This window comes from Narcine bancroftii, chromosome 4, assembly GCF_036971445.1.
Source record: "Narcine bancroftii isolate sNarBan1 chromosome 4, sNarBan1.hap1, whole genome shotgun sequence".
Lineage (NCBI taxonomy): Eukaryota > Metazoa > Chordata > Chondrichthyes > Torpediniformes > Narcinidae > Narcine > Narcine bancroftii.
In genome coordinates, this window is record NC_091472.1 from 97,672,730 (window position 1) to 97,697,281 (window position 24,552).

General features: G+C 43.6%; 1 protein-coding gene and 1 long non-coding RNA gene across 4 annotated transcripts in view; one reads left to right on the forward strand and one right to left on the reverse strand.

Annotated features, from left to right (window-relative positions):
• The window catches only part of LOC138760874 (uncharacterized), a 195,180-nt gene that overhangs the window by 84,273 nt on the left and 86,355 nt on the right, over positions 1-24,552 (reverse strand). The window lies entirely within an intron of this gene.
• The window catches only part of ccr6a (chemokine (C-C motif) receptor 6a), a 62,609-nt gene continuing 60,791 nt past the window's right edge, over positions 22,735-24,552 (forward strand). The window contains exon 1 of the mRNA XM_069930564.1: positions 22,735-22,850. The gene's annotated coding sequence lies outside the window, so the exon portion shown is untranslated. The remainder of the gene's footprint in view (positions 22,851-24,552) is intronic.

A 24,552-nucleotide genomic window follows, 5' to 3' on the forward strand; every position in this document is an offset into this window, starting at 1 on the left:
TCTATTGGGAAGAGTCTTTTCCCCTTCCACCTTCCACCTTCTGACTATTACGCACTTGTCTGTCTCCCATGGCCCTGGTGTGACCACCTGCCTTTAACTTCTCTCTCCCACCTCCTCACTCTCCCTGACCAGACAAAGGTCATTGAGCTGCAACTCCAGTTCCTTAACACAGTCTTTTAGGAGCTGCAGCTCAACCCACTGAGTGCAGATATGGTCATCAGGGAAGCTGGGAGACTCCAGGACCTCTCACATCTGACACCCAGCACAGAATACCAGCTTCATATTCATACTTCCAGTCCCCAAATTAATACCTGTAAACCTACTCTCCTCATACTGCCTAAGCACGTTGATCCCTAACACTATTCTACCCTCTCACTCTGCTGTCTGCTCTGTACACATCACCAATCTGGGATAGGCTGCAGGGTAGCCGCACCACTGTTAAATTAACTAACAATTGTCACAGTGGCTTTGAGTACATTCCCAAATTATTTACTGAAAAGTCTCTGATCCACATGTCCATTTTCTGCACTTCCAATTCCATGAATCAGTTTGGAGAAGACTATCTCTCCCACCAGTATTTTAAATAGGTTCTTCTTTCCCCTTGACTGACCTTTATGGTGAATGGGCACCTGTTGTGTTTATCCCTATCCAAATCTTTCCTATGCCCTCCTAGACAGCATCTCATGTCCTTGCACTCAATCCCTCCAGCCTCCATTCTCAATCCCTCCTGTCTCCATTCTCAATCTCTCCAACCTCCACTCTCAACTTGAACCTGAACTTGAAACTGAGACACATCATGTCTTCTCAACTGTTCCCTTTCTATCAGTTCAGGCCCCTAGTACTTCACACAGATGGATCTCCAATGTACTTGTTATTTCAGTTTTTTATTCTGTATTTGCTACCAATCAAGTAGTCACCATGACAAGGTGAAAGTCCAATGCAGATGGGTTACCTTGACGACTTTGGTTTGTATCCTATGATAGACATTCGCTCTGAGCTCTGCATCTTGTCCCCTCTCTATTTATTAAACATTTTTTTTTAATTATGCATATTTCTTGATTTTCTTTTGACATAATTGTCCTAGACTGTGGAAAAAGTCAGCCTTTGAAATCTACAAGTATCAATGAGACTGTTGAAAATTCTTCTGAAAATGTTACAAAAAATTTTGACAAAACCTTTGAGAAACCACCTCACCATCTTGTCTAGACATTGACGTTAATGCAGCACCATGACCATTACAATAATTATGTGGGATTTTAACATGAAAGTAGATTAGGAAAGTCCAGTCAATATGGAATCTCAGGAGAGAGGGTTTGTGGAATGCCTATGGGATGGCTTTTTGGAGAAGCTTGGTGATAAACCCATCAGAGAATCGGCTGTTTTGGATTGATGTGTAATGAACCAGAGATGAGTAGAGAGCTGAAGGTAAAGGAACAGGAAGCAGTGATCACAATATGATTAAGTTCACTTTGAAATTCGAAAAGATGAGACTTGAGTTCGATGTGTCGGTATTTCAGTGGAGTAAAGAAAAGTACAGTTGCATGTGAAAGAGGAACTGGCCAAAGTCAATTGCAAAAACACATGAATGGGGAAGACAGCAGATCAGCAATGGCTGGAGTTTCTGTGAGAAATGAGGAAAGGGCAGGACAGGCACACACCAAAAAGAAAGAAAAATGTGAATGGAAAAATGAGACAAAAGAGAGGGCATACAAGGGAGCAAAAATAAATGGGAAAATGGAGAACTGGAAAACTTGTGAAAATTCAGAGAAGAAAACTAAGAAGGTGATTAGGAAGGAAATGATGAATTATGAAAGGAGGTTAGCAAGTAATATCAAAGAGGATACTAAAGCATTTTTAAATATATAGAGAAAAAGAGTGATCAAAGTAGATATAGGACTGATAGAAAATGACACTGGGGAAATTGTAATGGGAGACAAGGCAGAGAAACTGAATGAATAATTTGTATTATGGAATAGATGGCTTTGTGTCAAAATTTGTAGATGAGACCAAAATAGTTGGGAGGGGAGTTGGTGCTAAGGATACCAAAAGGCTGCAGAAAGATGTATAGATTAGGATAATGAACAAAGAGGTGGCAAATGAAATACAATGTTGGAAAGTATGCAGTATGTACTTTGGTAGAAGAAAAAGACAGTCATACTTTTATTTAGATAGGAAGAAAATACAAAATTCCAAGGTTCAAAGGAACTTGGGAGTCTTCATGCAGAATTTTGCATGGGTTTCCTTTGGGCACTCTAGTTTCCTCCTACCCTTCACAAATATAAGGGGAATTATAGATTAATTGGTGTATTTGGGGGGCACAGGCTTGTGGGCCAGAAGGGCCTGTTACTGTGTTGTCTGTCAAGAAGAAATTAAAAATGTATGAAACATGAGGTTGATTGCTTTCATTTTAGGGTTTTCTGCAAACTTGTCAATTCTGCATTTGGCTGCAGAATTTGGGTCAACTACATTAACAGGAATCAACAACTCAGCACTGAATATCATTAAACCTTACTCACCCTATGACCACCTCCACAGCTCTTTCCTTTGACTTAGACAAAATACCATGCTGTTATTTCCAGACCTTTTTAGCCAACTGCCTATCTGACCTATTGGACTGCACTGGATTCCCATGTTTTTTGCACACACAGCTTCATCTCTGAAAATCAAAATCTACAACCAACATATTCATAACATTCGCAAATAAACTAAGGATTAGTGAGATGAAAATCAAGTTAATAATTTCTTATTGGATGACTTATTCTAGTCAATTGACTAGAACTGAATTAAGGGAAAGGTTAAACAGGTTAGGACTTTATTTCCTGGAGCGTAGGAGATTTGATAGAGGTTATATAAAATAATGATGGATATAGATAGAGTAATTGGACATTGAAATGGGCTTTTTATGCTGAGGTTAGGGGAGACCAGAACTCGAGGACATGGGTTAAGGGTATTATAATGGAACTGATTTACCACAGTTTACAAACAAATAAAGAATACACTCAGCACACCATGAAGTCGACTTTCTTTTATTATTCACTAGACACAACATTGCATTCTTCAACTCCCCAAACACTACCCAGCTAAACTCCTCTGTCCTTCTCATTGGTCGACTGCTACATAGATGATCCTGACGTTCTGACTCTTCTCCTCCTGCATCTGAGATTCATCACCCGGATACTGATGCTTAACACACCCGCACATGCGTGCTATTACCCCTGCAATGCGCATCGCATTGCTTATGTTATCAGTGGCAGCCAGCACCACTCCCAATAAAAGAAAGTACATAACCATGTCAGTATACTTGGCACAAATGTAACAGAATATATCGCAGGTGTTGCAACATTGACAAGACATCTTCCCAAATACAACAAATGCTATTGTTAAGTACACTCAATATGCTATTGCCTGAAGAACATGTGCATCAACCTGTGCAGAACATGTGCATCAACCTATATTCAATCTATATCAATGTAATGCACAACAGCTGTATACGTGAGCTGCTTTTAAGCCTGTCTGCATCTATCCTGACGAAGCATGCCTTGGCCTAAGACAATATTTCTATAGTACCTGCATGAGTGTATGCCCAGGCATGCTTGGACTGACCAAAACCGCTTGCTTTGCAGGCAATATACCAGTAGACTTAAAATATGACAGGAAATCGCAAAAGTTGTTTATATCTAAGAAATGGTATGTGATAGGACATTTTTAAACTGATTTTTGTGATTAGCAGTCTAAATTTCATAAAAAGCACCCAGCAGTGTTCAAGAAGCAAAATCTTTGTTGTCCAGAGTTATTATTAAGAACCTTTCAGGTTATGATAGGCACTTAGAACATTGGTTATGTATTCCTTGCATTGCTTATGGATGTAATTAACTTGAGAAGACGTAACATAAGGTTCTCACTTATGAAAATTATACTAAATCTGAGAGGAAACAAAAAGTAATCAGGGATTGAAATTCTGCAAATCTGTAGCCCTAATTGGCAAAGAATTGCTGGAAAGAAGAAAATGATAATTTTTAACAGAGATGCAATTTTATTTTTGTTTTTTGAGTTTTACTGCATTGAACGATACGCTCCTAATTTCTTTGGTGCTTTTATTTATCTGTAAATGATGTGCCCCTCATTAAGCAGATACTTGAGATAGGAATGGTGAATAAAATTCCTGAATGTGAACAGAATAGTTTACATGATAGGGAAAGAAATGGAATTCTGACCCATTAATTACCTCTCTGCAAAGTGTTGAATTTACCTTTAACCCATCAGAGGAAGTTCACTAGAATGAATCCTGGAATGAAAAGGTTATCATATGAGGAGTCTTTGCCGATACTCATTGGGACTTGGGAGAATAATGAGGGATCTCATTGAAACATTTCAAATATTGAAAGGCATGGACAGAGTTGATGTTGTTTTCCATGATGGGAGAGTATAGGACAAGATGGAACAACTTCAGAGTTGAAGAGCATCTGCTTAGAACAGAGATGCGGAAGAATTTCTTTAGCCAGAGGATGGTAAATCTGTGGAATTTGTTGCCACAGTGAATGGTTGAGGCCAAGTCATTAGGTATATTTAAGGCAGAGATTGATAGGTTCTTGATTAGCCAGGGCATCAAAGGTTATGGGGAGACGGTAGGGCAGTGGGCTGAATGGGAACATGGATCAACTCATGATAGAATGGGATGGCAGACTCGATGGGCTGAACAGCCTATTTCTGCTCTTCGTTCTTATGGTCTCTGGTATTACTTCAAATGCGAAAAATGTGCATATGATTGCCTTTCTCAAGTCTCGAGTGGTAAACTTGATAGTAATTGGATGAACACAATAATGATTCCAGGCATCATCAAGATTAAATATTTGATTTGAATGAGCAAATAGGTCATGTTCAATAATTTCAACATTGGTGGATGCAAATGTGTAGGTTTAGAAATAGCAGGGCAGAGATGTTTTTGCAGTACTTTTACTGTATTTTGTAATCAGGCTGTAAGGGGAACTCCCTGTTAATTTCTACTCAGTATGGTTTGAAATGAAGTAAGAATCCATTGCATTCCTTGGTGGATGGTGTATATTCTTTGCAAAGAATTTGATTTATTCAAAATGGAAAAAAAAGACTAAACTGGGACTGTGCGCAGATTTATACAAAGCAATTAAATTTTTAGCTGATTTTATTTTCTTCTTTGGCTTGGCTTCGCGGACGAAGATTTATGGAGGGGGTAAAAAGTCCACGTCAGCTGCAGGCTCGTTTGTGGCTGACAAGTCCGATGCGGGACAGGCAGACACGGTTGCAGCGGCTGCAGGGGAAAATTGGTTGGTTGGGGTTGGGTGTTGGGTTTTTCCTCCTTTGCCTTTTGTCAGTGAGGTGGGCTCTGCGGTCTTCTTCAAAGGAGGTTGCTGCCCGCCAAACTGTGAGGCGCCAAGATGCACGGTTTGAGGCGATATCAGCCCACTGGCGGTGGTCAATGTGGCAGGCACCAAGAGATTTCTTTAGGCAGTCCTTGTACCTCTTCTTTGGTGCACCTCTGTCACGGTGGCCAGTGGAGAGCTCGCCATATAACACGATCTTGGGAAGGCGATGGTCCTCCATTCTGGAGACGTGACCCACCCAGAGCAGCTGAATCTTCAGCAGCGTGGACTCGATGCTGTCGACCTCTGCCATCTCGAGTACTTCGACGTTAGGGATGAAAGCGCTCCAATGGATGTTGAGGATGGAGCGGAGACAACGCTGGTGGAAGCGTTCTAGGAGCCGTAGGTAATGCCAGTAGAGGACCCATGATTCGGAGCCGAACAGGAGTGTGGGTATGACAACGGCTCTGTATACGCTTATCTTTGTGAGGTTTTTCAGTTGGTTGTTTTTCCAGACTCTTTTGTGTAGTCTTCCAAAGGCGCTATCCCCCTATATCCAAAGATTACAAAAATGAATGTCTATGTTTCAAGGCAAATATTTCTCATTCCATTTTCTTTTCTAATTGTGATAATTCAAAACAATTCTGGCAATAGAGATCAGGGTTATTTGTAGTTGAAAAATTCAGGGAGGGGGTGTGAAATTCTGTAAGGTATTCTCATTGAAAGGAAGGAGGTAATAGTTGTTTAATGCTGACTTAAAAAGAGATTTTAAAAATCCCAGAACCTGCTGGGACTTATCTCAGGCTGCTATGTGAGGAAAAGAAGGGGATGGCTGGAGCTCTGACAGGATTTCAAATGGAGTCATGAGATGCAGGAATGCAGAGCGAGAGACAAACTGCTGGAGGAACTCTCACTTCTCCCTAGAGCCTCTCTCACTGCTACCCCTCCATTTTCCCTGCTGCTCTCAAGCTCTATGACCATAAGATCACCAGGTTCATTTCCACAGCCACAAATGTTTCCAAATCAAAATGGTGGATGCTACATGACCTGCTGAGTTTCCCCAGCATGTTTGTGTATTGCACATGATCTCAGGATCTGCAGACTTTCTTGTTTAACTGCTGGAGGAATTCCACGGATCAGGCAGCATCTGTGAAGGGTCGACTTCTCTGAATGAGACCCTGCATCAGGGCTGAAAGTGTAAAGCAGAGATTTTCAAATCTCTGACCGTGGGCTGAGGTCCCAGATGACTAGAAGACAGGAACTGTGATACCTTTATTCAAGAAGGACAGCAGAGGTAAACCAAGTAATTATCTAATTATCGGTTGATTAGTCTAATGCCAGTGGTAGGGAAGATATTGGAAAATATCTTGGAAAGGGTAATCAAAGATAATGGGGGGGGGGGGGTCCTGACCATTTTGATTGAATTTATTGAAGAGTTAACAAAATGTATTTGATAGGGCTGTTTTGTTGATGTGGTTTGCATTGGACATCAGTGAGGATTTTTTAATAAGGTACCATATAGGAGACTGGTCCAAGGATTAGATCCCATAATGGCAAAATAAATTCAAGATCAGCTTGATGAGAGGAAGCAAAGGGTGATGGTGATTGATTTTCCAGATGGGTCGATTGGGTGGTGGGTCGATTTTGTGATTGGATGCCTGTGACCACTGTTATACTACAGGGATCAGTGCTGTAATCCTTATTGTTTACCTTTATATGAACAATTTGGATGTGATTATAGGAAGTATGATTAAGAAGTTATTAGATTGGTAGTGACATTGATCTGTAGGCTACAAGTTGATTATAATCGGTTGGTAAACTGGATAAAGCAATGGCAGATAATATTTAATCCTGGTAGGTGTAGGATTTTCCACTTTGGGAGGACTAACAAGGATAGGATACACAAAATGAATGGTCTAGCCCAAAGGAGCACTGAGAAACTGAAGGACTTGCCAGTTCACCTGTACACATCAAAGGATCCCTGAAGGTAGCAGCACAGAAAGATAAGATGGTAAAGAAAGCACATGGGATACTTGTCTTCATTAGCTGTGGTGTGGAATATAAGTGTAGGGAAGTATTTCTGCAATTTTATAAAATACTAGTTATTCTACAGCTCAACGCATCCATACCAACCAATCTGCCTACCTGAGCTAGTTCCACTTGCCCTCGCTTGCTATGTATCCCTCCAAATCTTATCCATGTCCAAATGTCTTTTTAATGTACATCCCTCCACCACTTCCTGATGCACCTCATCCCATAAGCATAGACACACCCACACCCCCACACCAATCCCCCAGCAGTGGGACTCTGAGACACAGATTCCTCTCTGGTTATAATCTTCAAAAAACACTCTTTACAAGTTGGAGGGTCCTTTGGGTGGGGGGGGGGGGTGGGAGGAGATGGTGTAAGAGCACATCCTTGTGAGCGTGGAAGCTGATTTGGGAAGGTTTCTGTTGTGAGGAAGTAATCTTTCAAACACCATTCAAAAATAGAACCCAACACATCATGTTCCATGTACTCTTAAGTGGCAAGGGCTGGGTGTGTTCTGGACCAAGCCTGTGCTGCTTAGCAGCTGAAGTTCTTTGATATGTGACTGCTGCTGGGAAAGCACCTTGGAAATTTTTCACAATTGGTACAATTGCATCCAGTAATGATGAGGTACATTAGTTTTTCACTGAACAGCGCTGAAGAAAGCAGTGGTCTGTAATCCAGTTGCAGACAATAATGTGAAAATCAAAAAGTCCAGATACTGAAATTCTGAAGCTTTCAGGCCAATAATGTGCTACCTTCCTGCTCCTGAGGTGCAGAGCAAATACAGTATTCTATACATCATTTTTGTCCAAGGGAACAGTAAAGGCTGCCTTATTAAATATATTTGAGGCAGAGAGAGATAGATTTTTGCATCGATGATAAATTAAGAATTATAGGAAAAAGGGAGGGTAACTGGAGCTGAATCCATGGTCAGATCGGCCACTATCTTACTGAAAGGCAGAGCAGGCTTGAGAGGCTAGATGGCTGATTCCTACTCTTATTTCTTCTTGTATTTGCATCATTATACTATGTTAATTTTGGATGGTCCATACCATGGTTCATAAGGCTAGCCTAGCTGGAAGATTCTCCCTAAAAGTATCTAAACATAGACCCTAAATAATTACTACTGTTGGCCTGTGTAGACAAAGGAGGAAAAACCAACACCCAAACCCAACCAACCAATTTTCCCTTGCAACCGCTGCAACCGTGCCTGCCTGTCCCGCATCGGACTTGTCAATCACCAACGACCCTGCAGCAGACGTGGACATACCCCTCCATAAATCTTCGTCCGCGAAGCCAAGCCAAAGCCATAAAAGTTAGGAAGCAGTAAAATGAAGCAGGTGTATCCTGTCCCCATGTTTGACGCTTTGTGTGACTTTCACATCTCTCCCGTCCCTGCTCATTTAATCTTTGATTATATTTCTCAGTTTCAGTCACTTCTTTCCTTATGACTTTTAAAAGCAAGTGTGTCAAGGTTAGGGTTAGCATCATTGCTCTTCAAAATACTTTCCCATTTGGGTTTGTAGGTTATCTTTTACAGAGAGCAGATGGCGAGCAAAGAGACTGATGACAGGTGCAATGTGGGAGCTTGAGATACAAAGTTAAATGGAGGACAATATTGGTTAGAACATCTGATATATTTTGTATTTGCTTGAGCTTTGAGTTGACAGGCCTTGGTGGAGGAGGTGGAGAGGGAGAGAGATGTGGGTTAACTATTAGGGAGCAGGGGACCCTCCAGGCAGACTCTGACAAGATGGTTTGGATGCCCTGGTACTGTCAAGCCCCAGAGACTTGGGAGTGGTTTGAAAGAAGCTCGGTGCCCTCATGTGAAGTGGAGGTTGATAGGTAGACCTTCAAGTGCTGGAGTTCAGCGACCTGGCCAGCCCTTCTTCATCACTACTGGGTGGAACTTGCACTTAATGTTCATTAAACCCACTCTATCCTCTCTCAGTCAACTCTGATACAAAATGTCATACATAGCCCATAGTCTGCTAATCAACCAGAACCTAAATGCATTCGGCATGTCGTAGTCACTGCCGCAGTTTTCCTGTTGCGCAGAACATATGGTACATAACTGGAGTGTGAAAACCAAGATAGAATTGGCTTGTATTTCGTACATGGCTGATCCAAGGGGATATAATGATAGATGACAGCATCTCCTTGGCTGTTCCCCTTAAGCTGAGGAAAGTAGTTTGCCCACAGTGGGGTGAGTGGTCTGTAGGCAGAGTTGAAGGGTGCTGATTTTCACTCCATGGAGGTGGGGAAGGGGATTGGGTGTTACATGGCCACATGCAGGGATCCATTCAGAGGACAGGAGTGAGGATGAAAATGGCACAGAGTGGTGGGCTCCCATAGGAGCTCAGTATACCTTGCACTGCCTTGTAAGGTTACCGTTCAAAAGCAAATACAAGAGGACATCTGTTTGAGGAGAATGGAGGAAAGTTTAAGGGAGGTGTCAGAGATAAGTATTTTTATACAGAGTAGTGGGTACCTGGAATACATTACCAGGGGTGGTAGTGGAGGCTTATTCAATAGGGTAATTTAAAGGACATGGATAGACACATGAATGAAGAAAAATAGAGGGTTACGGGTATGAGGTAGGGAAAAGATTCAATTGTTGAGGAGTAAGTTTCCATTAGTTGGCACATCATCATGTGCTGAAGAGCCTGTAGTGTACTGTAATATTACATATTCTATGTTCTATGGATTGAAATAAAGGGAGAAGTGGACAATGAATAAGGTATGAGGAATCTTTCCTCTGCACCAATTCCAGCTCGATCACTGGTCCCATCACAATGACAGCAAGCCTAGTACTTGTCCATCAGGCTCAGGTCAGAAGGACACACAGGTGTAAGAAATTGAAGCAGAAGGCCATTCAGCCCCTCATGTTAGGGTCAGAGGCAATGGATCTGCATTAATCCCACAATGCAATCTCTTTGTTTGATTTTGTCCTCATGGCCCTCACAAAGTTTCTGTTCAAAAGACAGCACATCCAGCAATAAGTCACACTGCTTGCACATCAAATCCTCATGATGTGACCAACTAAATTCAGATGATTGTAGGCGAGTGGGAAAGCAGCAACTGGGGTGTAAGTTTTGAATTCCGTACAAGTGGAGGATGCAGTACCACAGCTTTTGCTGATGTACTTGATAAAGAGTTGGGGGTGTGGGAGTGAAACAAAGACAAGTGTAGCTTGGCTCCACGACAGCATCTTTCCCCCTTCTGATGAAGGGTCCAAAACAACTGTGTTGTTTCTCTGACTCACCTGACCAGCCAAGTGTGTCTAACATTTTCTGTTTTACTTTATTCCAGATGACCATAGACTGGAATCAAGCATTTTTGCTATACTTAAAAGTTAGTTTTTGGCTAAAAAGGAAAAAAACGGTGCCTTTCATTAATTTACATGGAGCAAGAAATATTCAAATGCGGGCTCAATAATTCAATCTCTGCTGTTTTGAATTTTACTTAGTTCTTACATTTAGCATAAAATGTAGTGTTCTAAGTCAGACAGTAATTTGTGGGTGCACTGCATTTAACTGTTCTCAGCATTTACAGCCCCTGCAGAGCTCATGGGTAGTTTTGTTTTGTTAATTTGCTGCTTTCCTGGGGGAATGAACTCTCTCAAAATAAGTGGATCTATCTGGCACAGCCCAAGGTCTAGACTGAAGTTTTCAGTGGTTACTGCAGATGTTCAACAGAAACAGTCACAGTTTTATCCTCCAAGTATTCTGCCTGGAGGAAAGCCACAAGGATCTGTTCTGGGACCCATGCTCTTTGTGATTTTTATAAATGACCATGATGATGAGGTGGAAGGATAGGTCAATAAGTTTGTGGATGGCATGAAGGTTGGAGGAGTTGTGGATGGAGCTGAAGTTTGTTGAAGGTTACAAGAGAATGTGGACATAGGATGCAGAGATGGGCAGAAAAGTGATAGACAGAGTTCAATCCGGATAAGTGTGTGGTGATGCATTTTAGAAGGACAAATCAGAAGGCTGAGTACAGGGTTAATGGTGTGGATGAACAGAGGGGCCTTGAGGTTCAAATTCATACATCCCTCAAGGCCGCTGCACAGGTTGAGAAGGCCTATCGTTAATAGGGGATTGAGTTCAGGAGTAGAGAGGTCCGGTTGCAACTCTGGTAAGATCACACTAAGAGTATTGTGTTCAGTTCTGGTCACATCATTATAGGAAGGATATGGAGAGGGTGTAGAGGAGATTTATTAGGATGTTTCTTGGATTGGAAAATATGTCTTGTGAGGCAAGGTTAGTAGAGCTCGGACTTTTCTCCTTGGAGCAGAGAAGGATGAGAGATGACTTAATGCAGTTCTACAAGATTATGAGAGGCATAGATAAGATAGACAGTCAGCATCTTTTTTCCCCAGGGTGGGAATAGCAAATACCAGAGGATATCTGGAAAAAGTGAAGGGAGGAAAATTTAGTGTAGAGATCAGGGCTAAGTTTTTTATGCAGAGAGTTTTGGGTGCTTGGAATGCCTTTCCAGGGATGGTGGTGGTGGCTGAAACATTAAGGGCATTTAAAAGACTCTAAGGCAGGCACAAGGATGGAGGAAAAGTAGAGGGTTTAGTGCTTTTTTTTAAGGAATATATGAGTCAACACAACATCGAGCGCTGAAGGGTCTGTACTGTGTTGTAGTGTTCTATATTCATTCCACTGCACTTCCAAATAGTTGGAGCTGGTGTTAAACTCCTTGGCCTGTATGAGTCCAATGTAAGTGGACTCTGCAGTGTGAGTGACCTTCAGTAGGCACTTGAAGATCTGTAATGACTAAGACCACAATCAACAGTTGGGAAGAGGATGTAATTTCAATCTTTCGATTTCTGTGCTATATTCTATGAGTATGGCACCTTTGAGCAATATGTTTTATATTTAAACAAATGTAAACTGCAAAATTGTAGTGGAGTTTACACTGTTTTAACAATTTCTACAAATATACTAAATTTTTTGAACAATTTCCGGTTGGGACTTACTCGGTGTTTTGAGAGGAGATTGAATATGTTCTAGATGTTGCCAATCTACAGTGGATATTCGCGGTCCATCTCTGCACCTGGGATCAACTCCCCACAGTTGGGACCATCACCTGGGGCTGGGACCAGGAACATCTCCCCAAGGGTTGAGTCCATCTCCAGGGGTTGGGACCTTCTAATGGGATTGGGACCATCTCCCCAGGTTGGGGCCATCACCAGAGGCCATTACTGGGAACATTTCCCCAGGGGTTGGGACCATCTCCCAGGGTTGAGACCATTTTCTCAGCTGGGACCATCTTCCTGGAGTTAGAACAATCTTCTCAAGGTTGGAACCATCTCCTCAAGATTGAGACCATCTCCCTGTGCTGAGACCATCTCTCCAGGGTTGGGACTATCCCCCTCATGTCTGGAGCCATCCCCACACAGTTGATACTATTGCAATGGCTGGGGCTATCTCTCTGGAAGATTGGGATCCTGGAATGGGTCCACTTTCCCCAGCTGGGACAATCTGCCTGGGGCTTGGACCGCCTGTCCAGAGCTGGAATGATTACCACACAGCTGGGACAATCTTACCCAGGGCTGGGACCGTGGGTGCAGGCTGAGACCAATATATCATATTCCCCCTGGGTAGCCTCCAACTCAATGGTATGAAAATTGACTTTTCTAATTTCATGTAATTCTCACTCTGATCAGATCTCACTCTTTCCACCTATACTTTACCTATTCTCATTCTCCCAGCATACTCCAGTACTCAGTTTTCACTCACCACCCTCTAGTGATCTATATCCCCTCTGCTCTTACTATCTCTCTTCTTCGCATCTCCTATCTTCATGGTCCAGTATCCTATTATCTCTTTACCTTTCCCTCCTACTTTTTATGTTTGCTATCTCTCCCAAACTCTCCATCGTCTTGATAAATGGCCCCGATTCAAAACATTGATTTATCTTCATGGAAGCTGCCTGACCCATGAGTCCCTCCAACATCTCTTTGTTTGCTCAGGATTCCAGAATCTGCAGTTTCTTGACTCTCAACATATATTGTTACTGATGACTTCAGTAAAAGATCCCTTATACACACTAATAAGACAGAGAGCAGACCGGCCAGGTTGTGCTAGGAATTCCTACCAGTCATTTAAAGCAATCTGTGCAGAGTGGATCCATCCAATTGTGGATTGCTTTCCCAAATCACATTATGTAAAGCATGTTCCTGCTCTATATATGTGATACTCTTTGGGAATTTAGATAACCTACCCTTAGCCCTTCATTGTCAGGTCAATTCACCAGGAGGACAAATTACCATGTTGTAGAAAAGATGGCAAGCTGGAGAGAGTGCAGAGAAGATTTATAAGGATGTTGCCATTATTACCGAGCCTGAGCTATAGGGAGAGTTTGAACAAGCTAGAGCTTTATTCCTTAGAGCACAGGAGGATGAGGGGTCATCTCATACAGGTGTACAAAATCATGAGAGGAATAGATAAAATGAACACAGAGAGTCATTTGCCCAGAGTAGGGTAGTAAACAGAGGACATATGTAGGTTTAAAGTGAGGGGCAGGGGGAGATATATCAGGACAAGATTTTATACAGAGGGTTGAATGGAACAGTCTGCCAGAGGAGGTGGTCGAGGCAGTATCATTGCGTCATTCAAGTAACACTTGGACAGGTACATGTATAGGTTGGGTTTAGAGGAATATGGGCAAAATGCAGGCAGGTGGGACCTGTATGGGTGAGACAGTTTGGTTGCCATGGACAAGCTGGGCAGTCAGCCTGTCCATATGTTGTACGACTCTGTCATTTTAAGGTGCTTTGAGAAGTAGCAGATGTGGCCAATAAAACTGTTGATCTTTCAATGTCACTTCTGGTGACTCTCTAGATCTATTGTTCCATTTCTCAATAAACTCCACTTGTTAGAACCTCCATAGGTATGCAAAAAGGAAAAGAGCAGCAAAGGTAAATGTGGGGTCAGGGTCAAGTGAGAATGAAGAGTTGAAGGAACCAAGTATTTGATTCAAAGTACTGGAAAGCTGATGAATCATAAAATCCATGTTTTTCAGTCCACAATGTTGAGCCAATCTCTGTAAACCACAGCAATCTAATCGTTTCCTACCTCATGCCCATAACCCACTTTTTTTTACATGCATGTGCCTGTCTAATTGGACAACAGAAACTTCTTGCTCTTAAATTCAATCCTTCCAGCAAAGGAAGATCAACATTCCACTTGCTTTCTTGATTACCTGTTGGACCTGTTAACCAACTGTGGTGCACTGAGGTAGCAGCAAGCAAGCATAAAACTCAGAAGACTGTACAGCAGGCTTTATTCCAGTGAAAGTTTGAACACCAGTCTATGCCTTGGTGGCTAGAGTCATGGGAATTAAATTGTTGTGGGTCAAGGTCATTTTAGGAGATAACTCCATCTTCAATCCAATACATCGATTTATTATTTGCCGCATCTGGAACACGTTTTATTATGGAGTTATCTGTTTTATCGAAACCGATTTGGCATCCTGTTTGGATCACTGGGCTCTCTTCCAGGGAAGGTGGGACCTGTTCCGATGGGACATTTTGCCTCTGAATTGGAGGGGGACTCATACCCTTGTAGGTAGGTTTGTCAGTTCTGCTTCAGGTGTTTTAAATTAGATTTTCAGGGGGATGAGAACCACAGTACCTGAATAGAGAGGGGAGTGGAGGGGGAAAAGATGAAGTAAAGATAACATCAGTAGTCAAAGTGTTGCACATGATGGAAATGTTCTCAGGTGCATCTATTTCAATGCAAAGAGCATTGTCGGAAAGGCAGGCACATTTAGAGCATGGATTGGTGCATGGAATTATGACATTGTGGTCATCAGTGAAACGGTTGCAGGAGGGGCAAGACAGGCAGCTCATTGTTTCAGATGGGATAGAAAAGGGGGAGGAGTGGCATTGCTCATCAGGGAAAATATCACAGTTGTGGTCAGGCAGGACAGACCAAAGTGCTCATCTACTGAGGCTATAAGGGTAGAACCAAGGAATGGGAAAGGTTTAACTACACTCACAGATGATTTTGTGCACCAGGCAAGGCCAACTACTTGCAACCACCCCCCCCCCCCAAATAAAATTGCCATCTTCGATTTTCAAAAACAGATGTTTTGTAGAAAAACATGAAAAGCACAAAATTTGAAACTGCTAAATTTATTTTAAATTGAAAGTATAAGTAATACATCAATCTTTGATTATCTTTCTCAAATACAACCGAAAATATTTTGGCACACAAATCATTTTGAACTAAAGGGGACTCGGTAGAATACATACCTCCACCCAGGACAACACAACATTAAAACTTTTTACTTCACACACCTTTAAGTCTATACACCTTCCAGTGTCCTTTTCTTACACAAGAATCCTGCAGTATGAAAATTTGGCCCTTCAAGTTTGCTCTGATTTCCCGGTAACCATTTTTACAAATCCATGCTATTCCCTTTTTATATTTTCTACCATTTCTATCCTTTCCCCTCAGATTCTACAACTCACTTACACCCTACAGGAATGGACAATAATCTACCTGCTCACATCTTTGAGATTAGAGAGGAAATTGAAGCATCCAGGGAACCTCACATGGTCACAGGGAGAATGTGCAAACTTCACACAGACAGTGCCCGAGTTCAGGGCAGCAGCCAGGACGCTGGAGTTGTGAGGTAGTAGCTCTATTAATTGCACCACTGTGAGACAGAATCAACTCCAGCAATAATAAAGTTCATTGCATGTCTCTTTAAGAACTGCCTGGAAGGACAGTATCTCCATACTACACAACAACAACTGTGAGAACTTGCCATACATTGATAGAGAACCCTGAGCAGAATGTAACTATATAATTTCACCATGGCTTTACCCAAGGAAATTCAAGAATGCTTTTCTGTTAGTCTGCCTTTTGAAGTTCTCATATATTATGAAACTTTGACAACTAGGATAAATACAATTATTGATATAGTGACAAAAATAGCATGGAGTAATTGCTGAGTTGATTTCTTTAAAGAATTTACATATTTTTATTTCTCATCTATGAATATTGAATGATATTCTGCTATTTGAAACCAGAAGGTACCTGTCCTGAGCTCCCGACTCTGAAGGCTGAATCCTCTCCTTGGCAGTCAGCCTACAAATGCACACTGGAGCTCTTGAGGCTGGCTCTGAACGTTCCCCTTGGTCTACTACCGCACATGCACACTGGAGCTACCAACTCCCAACTCCAAACCCTCCCCTCAGCTCTTGGCCTACAGGCACTCACTGGAGCTCCCAACGCTGAACCATCCCTTGGCAGTTAGCCTATAAACGCACAACGGAGCTCCCGCACTGACTCTGAACCTTCCCCTTGGCCTATTACTGCACATGAACTCCGGAGCTCCCAACGCCCGACTCTGAACTCTCCCCTCAGTACTCGGCCTACAGGCGCTCACCGGAACTCCCAACGCTGACTCCAAATCCTCCCCTATTGGGGCTTTGACAAAGATATTTGCATTTTCACTATCAACAGGCAAGATCCCAGAGGACTGAAAAGTAGCCAATGTTGTTGTACTACCAATCAACAACAATCAGACAGAGAATCATGATTAATAGGCCTTAAAGTGTCAACACAACTTGCATGCTGCTGGCCCAGTTTCAAGGCAGGTACTGAGGAAGGGGTTTGGGCGTAATAGGCTTTATGGGGATATCTGGGAGAGAGGAGTCACAGGTTCAGGGGACAGGCCAGCGCATAGTGTACATACATACATATATAGTGGTAGACCACATTCACACCTTTTTTAACAAAGTCTGGCAGGATAGTGTGGTTTAGTGTTTGCTACAGCTTCACGATACTTCAAATTCTCTTACAGATTCAGCCTGCCTGGTGGTTTCATCTGTCACTGCAACCGTCGCAGGGTCTGCTGTGGCACAGCTGTTGGTTCCTAGGCTATGTCTTTTGCAACAGGCAATGACTCCAGTCGCTGACGGAGTTAGGGGGGTGGGTGGCACTGTGGTGCTGTTCAGGTTGGTTGGAATTTGGGGCGCGAATTTGGGCACCAATAGTGGGCTGGTTGGTTGGGGTTACTGGGGGAGAGAATTGGTCGGTAGGCGTCCAGCAGGGTGAAACGGTGGACGCCATGCGTTGTTTCTTTCCATGCGTTGTTTCTTTCCGCTCTTTACTACCACTACTTGGGCTCTCCATGTGCTGGTACTGGGTTCTATGACCCCTTCCACTAGGAGCCATTTGACCTCTGCCGTTCCCAGGCTGTACTGTCTGCTCCTAGTGGCTACCGACTTACAGTCGGGGGTGAGGTTCTTGAACAGGGCCTGTGGTGGGAGAGGCCACAGGTTGTGTTCAGGAGGTTTGCTGGTTGGTGTTGCAAACCTTGAGGGGCAGATGTGGGCCATTGAACTGCATGCGGGTGCTCTGTAGCTGGCACTAGAAGTCCAGTCCCAGTATGACCGGCACACAGAGGTACGGCATGATCAGGGGTTTAAAGTTCCTGTACTCGGTGCCCCATACAGTCAGCACAGTGCAGTAGCCACTGATCTCAGCCAAGTGGGATTGGGAGGCCAAGGAGACTTTATATTGTGTTGGGGTTACCACGAGAGAGTATTGCTATACAGTACCCATAGAAATGAAGCTCTCCCTGCTTCCTGTGTCAAATAAACAGTTCACAGGGTGGCTGTTTACCTCGACACTCATCATGTTAGCTGTCTTGGTCGAGAATGATGGAGGCAAGCATCTAGGCAAGCATCTGGTTGCTGGACGAATCGCTACTGTGTTGGTTCAGGGGTGCTCGCCAAGATGACTGCCCCCATGTTGCATATGAGATGCTTCCCCTTGCCACTGGAAGTGGTGCCACCCAGGCTTGTCATCCCCAAGGCCCCATCGTTTCGTCCCCAACCACCAGAAGTGGCGCCTGAGGTGAAACCAGAAATGGGGTGGTCCAAGATAGCGGCAGCTGTCAGCTGCTTGCGGCACTGCTGGGGGAAGGTTGGGACACACACACACACTTTTGCGTAGTGCCCTTTCTTCCCACAAGTGGAACTCCCAGCTGGGCAACTCTTCCAAGGTTGCTTTCCATGCCTGCGGAAGTAGCACTTCTGGCGTTCGATGGTGGTGCAGTGACGTGGGATCCCGCATCCCAAGATGGTGGCGCTCGCGTCCCCCACGCGGTGGCTGTGTTGCCAGAAGAAAATGCTTCGGTGCTTCATTGCACTGTCTCCAGCAATTTATCCAAGTCCACTACTTTCTGCAGGCTTTAGGAGTCTCTGTCTGATGTAGTCAGTGCTGAACCCAGCCACGCACGTGTCCTGTATTAGGTGGGCAGCTGCAGAGATTTTTCAGCAGTTGCAGGCTTGCCCCAACTGCCACAGTGCCTGCATATACTCATCAATCGACTCACCCAGCGCTTATTTTTGGCTGCCCAGGAAATATTGTGCATATATGATGTTCGTCGGGACTCAGTACTGCTTCTGCAGGAACTCCATTGCTTCAGAGTAAATAGTAAAGTCTCTTATCACTTGGAAAACCCGGTGGCCAACTTGAGTGAAGAGCACTTGCCTCTTATCTTCTTTGCTCTATATATCGTTGCACCTCACGAATGCATAGAGGCATGCACCCACTGGTCAAATTTGGTCAAGGCCTCCAGATCCTTGGGGTTGGTGTCTAATCTATCTGCCTGTATTACCTTGTCCATGGACTAAAATTATGGTGATTAAATTGTACTAGCAATCAACCACAATCAGACAGAGAATCGTGATTAATAGGTTTTAAAGTGTCAGCACAACTTGCATGTTGCTGGCCCAGTTCAAAGGCTGGCACTGAGAGAGGGGTTTGGGGCATAAGAGCCTTTATGGGGATATCTGGGAGGGAGAGGAGTCACAGGTTCAGTGGGGGGGGGGGCAGCCCAAATAGTACATACATATATATATATATATATATATATATATAGTGGAAGCACCACAGTTGTACCTTCATTCAAGAAGGAAAATGGGGATAATTAAGTAATTATAGGCCAATAAATCTCGATTCAGTGGTTTGGAAACTATTGGAGAGGATACTTAGGGTTTTGATTTAAGCATATTCAAAAATTGGGGACAGTCAACATGTCTTTTGTGAGGGGAAAGCCATGTCTTACCAATTTGATTGAGTTTTTTGAGGAAATGACAGAGGTAGTTGATGAGGATAGGGCAGTGGATATTGACTATTAAATTTTTAATTTTTAAAATTTAGACATACAGCACAGTAACAGGCATTTCAGCCCATGAGTCTGTGCTGCCAAATTTACATCCAAATAACCTAGACGTTTCAAATGGTGGGAGGAAACCAGAGCCCCTGGAGTAAACCCACGCAGACATGGGGAGAATGTACAAACTCTTTGCAGACAGCATGGAATTTGAACCCCAATCCTGATTGCTGGCATTGCACTAACTTCCACGCCAACCATGTCACCCGTCTATGTGGATTTTAATAAGGTGTTTGATGGGATCCCTCATGATAGGCTAATTCAGAAGATGCAGATGTATGGGATCCATTGTGGGATAATAATGTGGATACAGAATTAGCAGATTCATAGAAGACAGAGGATGCTATTCTGGCTGGAGGTTCATGGCCGGTGATGTTACCCAGGGATTGGTGCTGAGATCCCTGTGGTTTGTGGTATGAATGATTTGGATGAAAAAATAAGTAGATGGGTTAGTAAGTTTGCACTAATACAAAGATTGGTGGAGTGGTGGGCAGTGTAGAGGGTTATCAAAGAATATAGCAGGATATACCTCAATAACTGATTCTGGACAGGTGTGAGATGTTGTAGTTGGGGAGGTCAAATGTAAGTTGAAAGTATACATTGAGTGGCAGGAGTTCAAAGTATCAATGTGCAGAAGGACCTGGGAGTCCACATCCATAGGTCCATAATAGTGACCACCAAAGGAGATAGGGTGGTAAAGAAGGCATATGTCATGCTTGCCTTCATTGATTTGAGGATTGAGTACAAAAATAAGGAAGTCTTGTTGCAGCTGTATAAAACTTTGGTTCAGTTACACTTGCCTGGTTTAGAGGGTTATGAGTTATGGGGAGAGGTTGAACAAACTTGGGGTGTTGGCTTTGGAGAAAGCTGAGGGGAGACTTGATAGAAGTTCATAAAATCATAAGAGGAGTTAGAATCTTTTTCCCCAAGGTAAAGCTTCACACACAAGACAATGTAGGTTGAGGGGAGAAAAGTTAAAGGAAATCTTCAGGGCAAATATTTTACACAGAGAGTGCTGGGACCCTGAAATGAGCTGCCAGGAGTCATGGTGGAAGCAGTTAGATAATATTAAGAGGCTTCTGGATAGACAGGTTAATATGTTTATTAATTTCACAGACTAGCTCTGTTTCCCTCTACATTATGCTTTGTCCATTTCCAAATATTATATACCTTAGTATTTTTGCAGTTCTACCAAGACCCATGAAGTTCTCAGTTTACATTCCAATCACCATCTCTGCCACAACTGAATCATCTGAACAGAATCCAGAAAATAATCTGTGCTGGTCCATTTGCATCAAACCCATTTACCAGCACTTGGCTGTTGGCTTCTCCTCCAGTGGTTCTCAACCTTTTTCTTTCCACTCACATACCATTTTAAGTATCCCCTATGCCCTCGGTGCTCTGTGATTAGTCAGGGAATGCTTAAAGTGATATGTAGGTGGAAAGAAAAAGGTTGAAAACCACTGTTTTGATCCTACTTAATTGACTCATTATGTGCACAGTTTCATAACTCCAAAGAAAATGGGCCAATGACAATTTTTCTCAAGCAAAATATTTCAGAAACAATTGGGTCCAGATCAGTGATTCTCACTCTTCCCTTCCCATTCACATCTTCTTTTCTCTTTGGCTTGGCTTCGCGGACGAAGATTTATGGAGGGGGTAAAAAGTCCACGTCAGCTGCAGGCTCGTTTGTGGCTGACAAGTCCGATGCGGGACAGGCAGACACGGTTGCAGCGGTTGCAGGGGAAAATTGGTTGGTTGGGGTTGGGAGTTTTTCCTCCTTTGCCTTTTGTCAGTGAGGTGGGCTCTGCGGTCTTCTTCAAAGGAGGTTGCTGCCCACCGAACTGTGAGGCGCCAAGATGCACGGTTTGAGGCGATATCAGCCCACTGGCGGTGGTCAATGTGGCAGGCACCAAGAGATTTCTTTAGGCAGTCCTTGTACCTTTTCTTTGGTGCACCTCTGTCACGGTGGCCAGTGGAGACCTCGCCATATAACATGATCTTGGGAAGGCGATGGTCCTCCATTCTGGAGACGTGACCCACCCAGCACAGCTGGATCTTCAGCAGCGTGGACTCGATGCTGTCGACCTCTGCCATCTCGAGTACTTCGACGTTAGGGATGAAAGCGCTCCAATGAATGTTGAGGATGGAGCGGAGACAACGCTGGTGGAAGCATTCTAGGAGCCGTAGGTGATGCCGGTAGAGGACCCATGATTCGGAGCTGAACAGGAGTGTGGGTATGACAACGGCTCTGTATACGCTTATCTTTGTGAGGTTTTTCAGTTGGTTGTTTTTCCAGACTCTTTTGTGTAGTCTTCCAAAGGCGCTATTTGCCTTGGCGAGTCTGTTGTCTATATTCATTGTCGATCCTTGCATCTGATGAAATGGTGCAGCCGAGATAGGTAAACTGGTTGACCGTTTTGAGTTTTGTGTGCCCGATGGAGATGTGGGGGGGCTGGTAGTCATGGTGGGGAGCTGGCTGATGGAGGACCTCAGTTTTCTTCAGGCTGACTTCCAGGCCAAACATTTTGGCAGTTTCCGCAAAACAGGACGTCAAGCGCTGAAGAGCTGGCTCTGAATGGGCAACTAAAGCGGCATCATCTGCAAAGAGTAGTTCACGGACAAGTTTATCTTGTGTCTTGGTGTCAAGCTCCCATTCACATACCACCTTAAGTAATCCATTACTAATCACAGAGCATTGATAGCATAGAGTGGAAAGAAAAAGGTTAAGAACCACCTTAGTGGTTCAATGTTAAGTGGTATGGATGTTCCTGCCTATAGATATTTTGGCTAGAGCTTGTCCAGGGTGCTGCCACCACCCCTCCCCCCCCCCCATTCCATTTTAAATGCACAATTATAGTCGTACAACACAAAACCAGGTCTTTTGGCCCACTACGTTAACCATAACCATTTTGTACACTCATCCCAGTTGCCCGCATAAGGTCGTATCCTTCCCAAGCAAAACTGAAGGATAAAGAAGATTTAAAAAAAAGGCAACAAGAACCATTTGTTTTAAGATCGACAGGAATTAGACGCAAGACAAAATCACCAGTCTGTTTTTCCCTCAAGGTGCTGCCTGACCACTCTTTTATTTCGACACGTGGAGCGTGTTACCGCAGGTTTCTGAAACTGCGCCGTTATGTTTCCTCCGCTGCAGCATCTGAGCCTGAGATCAGAGCGCAACCAGCCCTCCAAACGGATCTCTCAGCTGAGTGCCACCGAGGCTCGCGGAGGGGTCGTGAGGTGAGTCCAGTTACTCGTCGGGATCGTGAGGTGAGTCCAGTTACTCGTCGTGCGATCGCACACATCTTTCAGGGAAGGTCGAAAACTGAGATTCAAGGACTGGTGACGGGGCCGGGAGATGGGCATGCAGCTGGAGACGGAGAGGGCAACAAAGTCACTTTGAAAATGGTCCATTTTTACTTTATTAGCTGCAAATAAAACAAAATCTTAACCAATTTGTGTCAGGTGACTGATAGGCGGACAGCATTGGAGGATGGGTCAGCGATCATGTACATTCAGTCTCCAGCTGGATGGTGTCTGGAGAATGATCTTCGGCAAACTTGGAACATGCCCTTTCCCCTCTAATAGTCTCCAAGTCACGCCGCTCCCGAGCGCCCGTTCTATTACGGCAGGAATCACAGCACTTTTCTTTCTCTGTCCTTCTTTCTATCTGTTTTGGACATTACTCCCTCGCCAAACTGGTCGGTAGCAAATATTGGTTTTTTAAATGTATTTACACTTCTTAGTTTTTATCTTGAACCCCGTTAAGAAGCGTTCATTTCCCAATTGCCTGGCGGTTTGAATTCCTTGAAACGGGACTAATTTGAAAACGTACGTTCCTTTGAATCGTCAAAACTTCGCTTCAGTTAAACATGAGCAGCCTTAAAGAAAATTAGAGGAGAGGAACGCATTGCGTGGATGAAAGAGTGCTGCTTTGAAGAGAGGCTTGGAGAGATTTAATGAGGGAGGGACTGTGGACCGAGGCAAGTGAGGCGCAGTTCCAACTGGGAAATGGGCAATAGAACAAGAGATCAGAGTTCGGAGATCTCATTGTTGGTGGGAGGAGGGAATGGGTCGCACAGGGAGTTCAACGAACTCATGAGGATGATTGGTGTGGCTTAATATGGAGTTGGGGGTGATGGATAACAGACTTGGTGAAATAAAGATACTTGCAGGGTTGGGTGTGTGCACAGCCCACTGGATGGAAAGAACCGATTGGTTGTTAAGCCATGGTTGAAGTCTTTTGCATCAGATGGGTTAGCAGGAGATTGGAATGGTGACAGAGTTTATAGGTCAATCAGAATGGCAAGGGTTAAAGCAGTCTGGTTCATAAATTGCTGAAAGTTAAGTCTTATGAACGCCAGAGAAAAGCTGTCTTCATTTCAGAATTCCACAAGGATTGAGGTGGAAGGAACTACTGAAAAATATAAAACTTTCTGGTCGGGGTGGGGGGGGGGGGGGTGTGTGGGATGGGGATATCTCTTTTTGTACAGATATGTGAAATATTCAATGCCTGAGGACTGATAAACCTACATTTCTACATCAAAATATAGTTAAAGAATCTGATATGAAATGGAGTACAAAAATAATAAGTGTAAATTTGAGATCATGTGGCATAAAACAAGTAATGTAATATTTGAAAAATATTGTCCAAACAAGGTCATATTGTGGAGACATAACACTGTTTCAGTGCCAGCACCCTGGGTTTGGATCCAGTGTTGTCTGTAAGGATTTGTCTCCCTGTGACTGCCTGAGTTTCCTCCAGGTGTTCCTGTTTCCTCCCACCCTTGCCTCAATTACCTCTTCTGGCAACACCCTTTGTGTAAAGAGTTCATCCCACCCATTAAAATGCACCAGGGAGAGAGTAATTGGGCCTATGGGCTAGAAGAGTCTGTTACGTATTGTATGTTTAAATTTAAATTGGCAAGTCAAGTATATTTTCTAGAAATGGGTTGGCTTCATGGCTATCGTG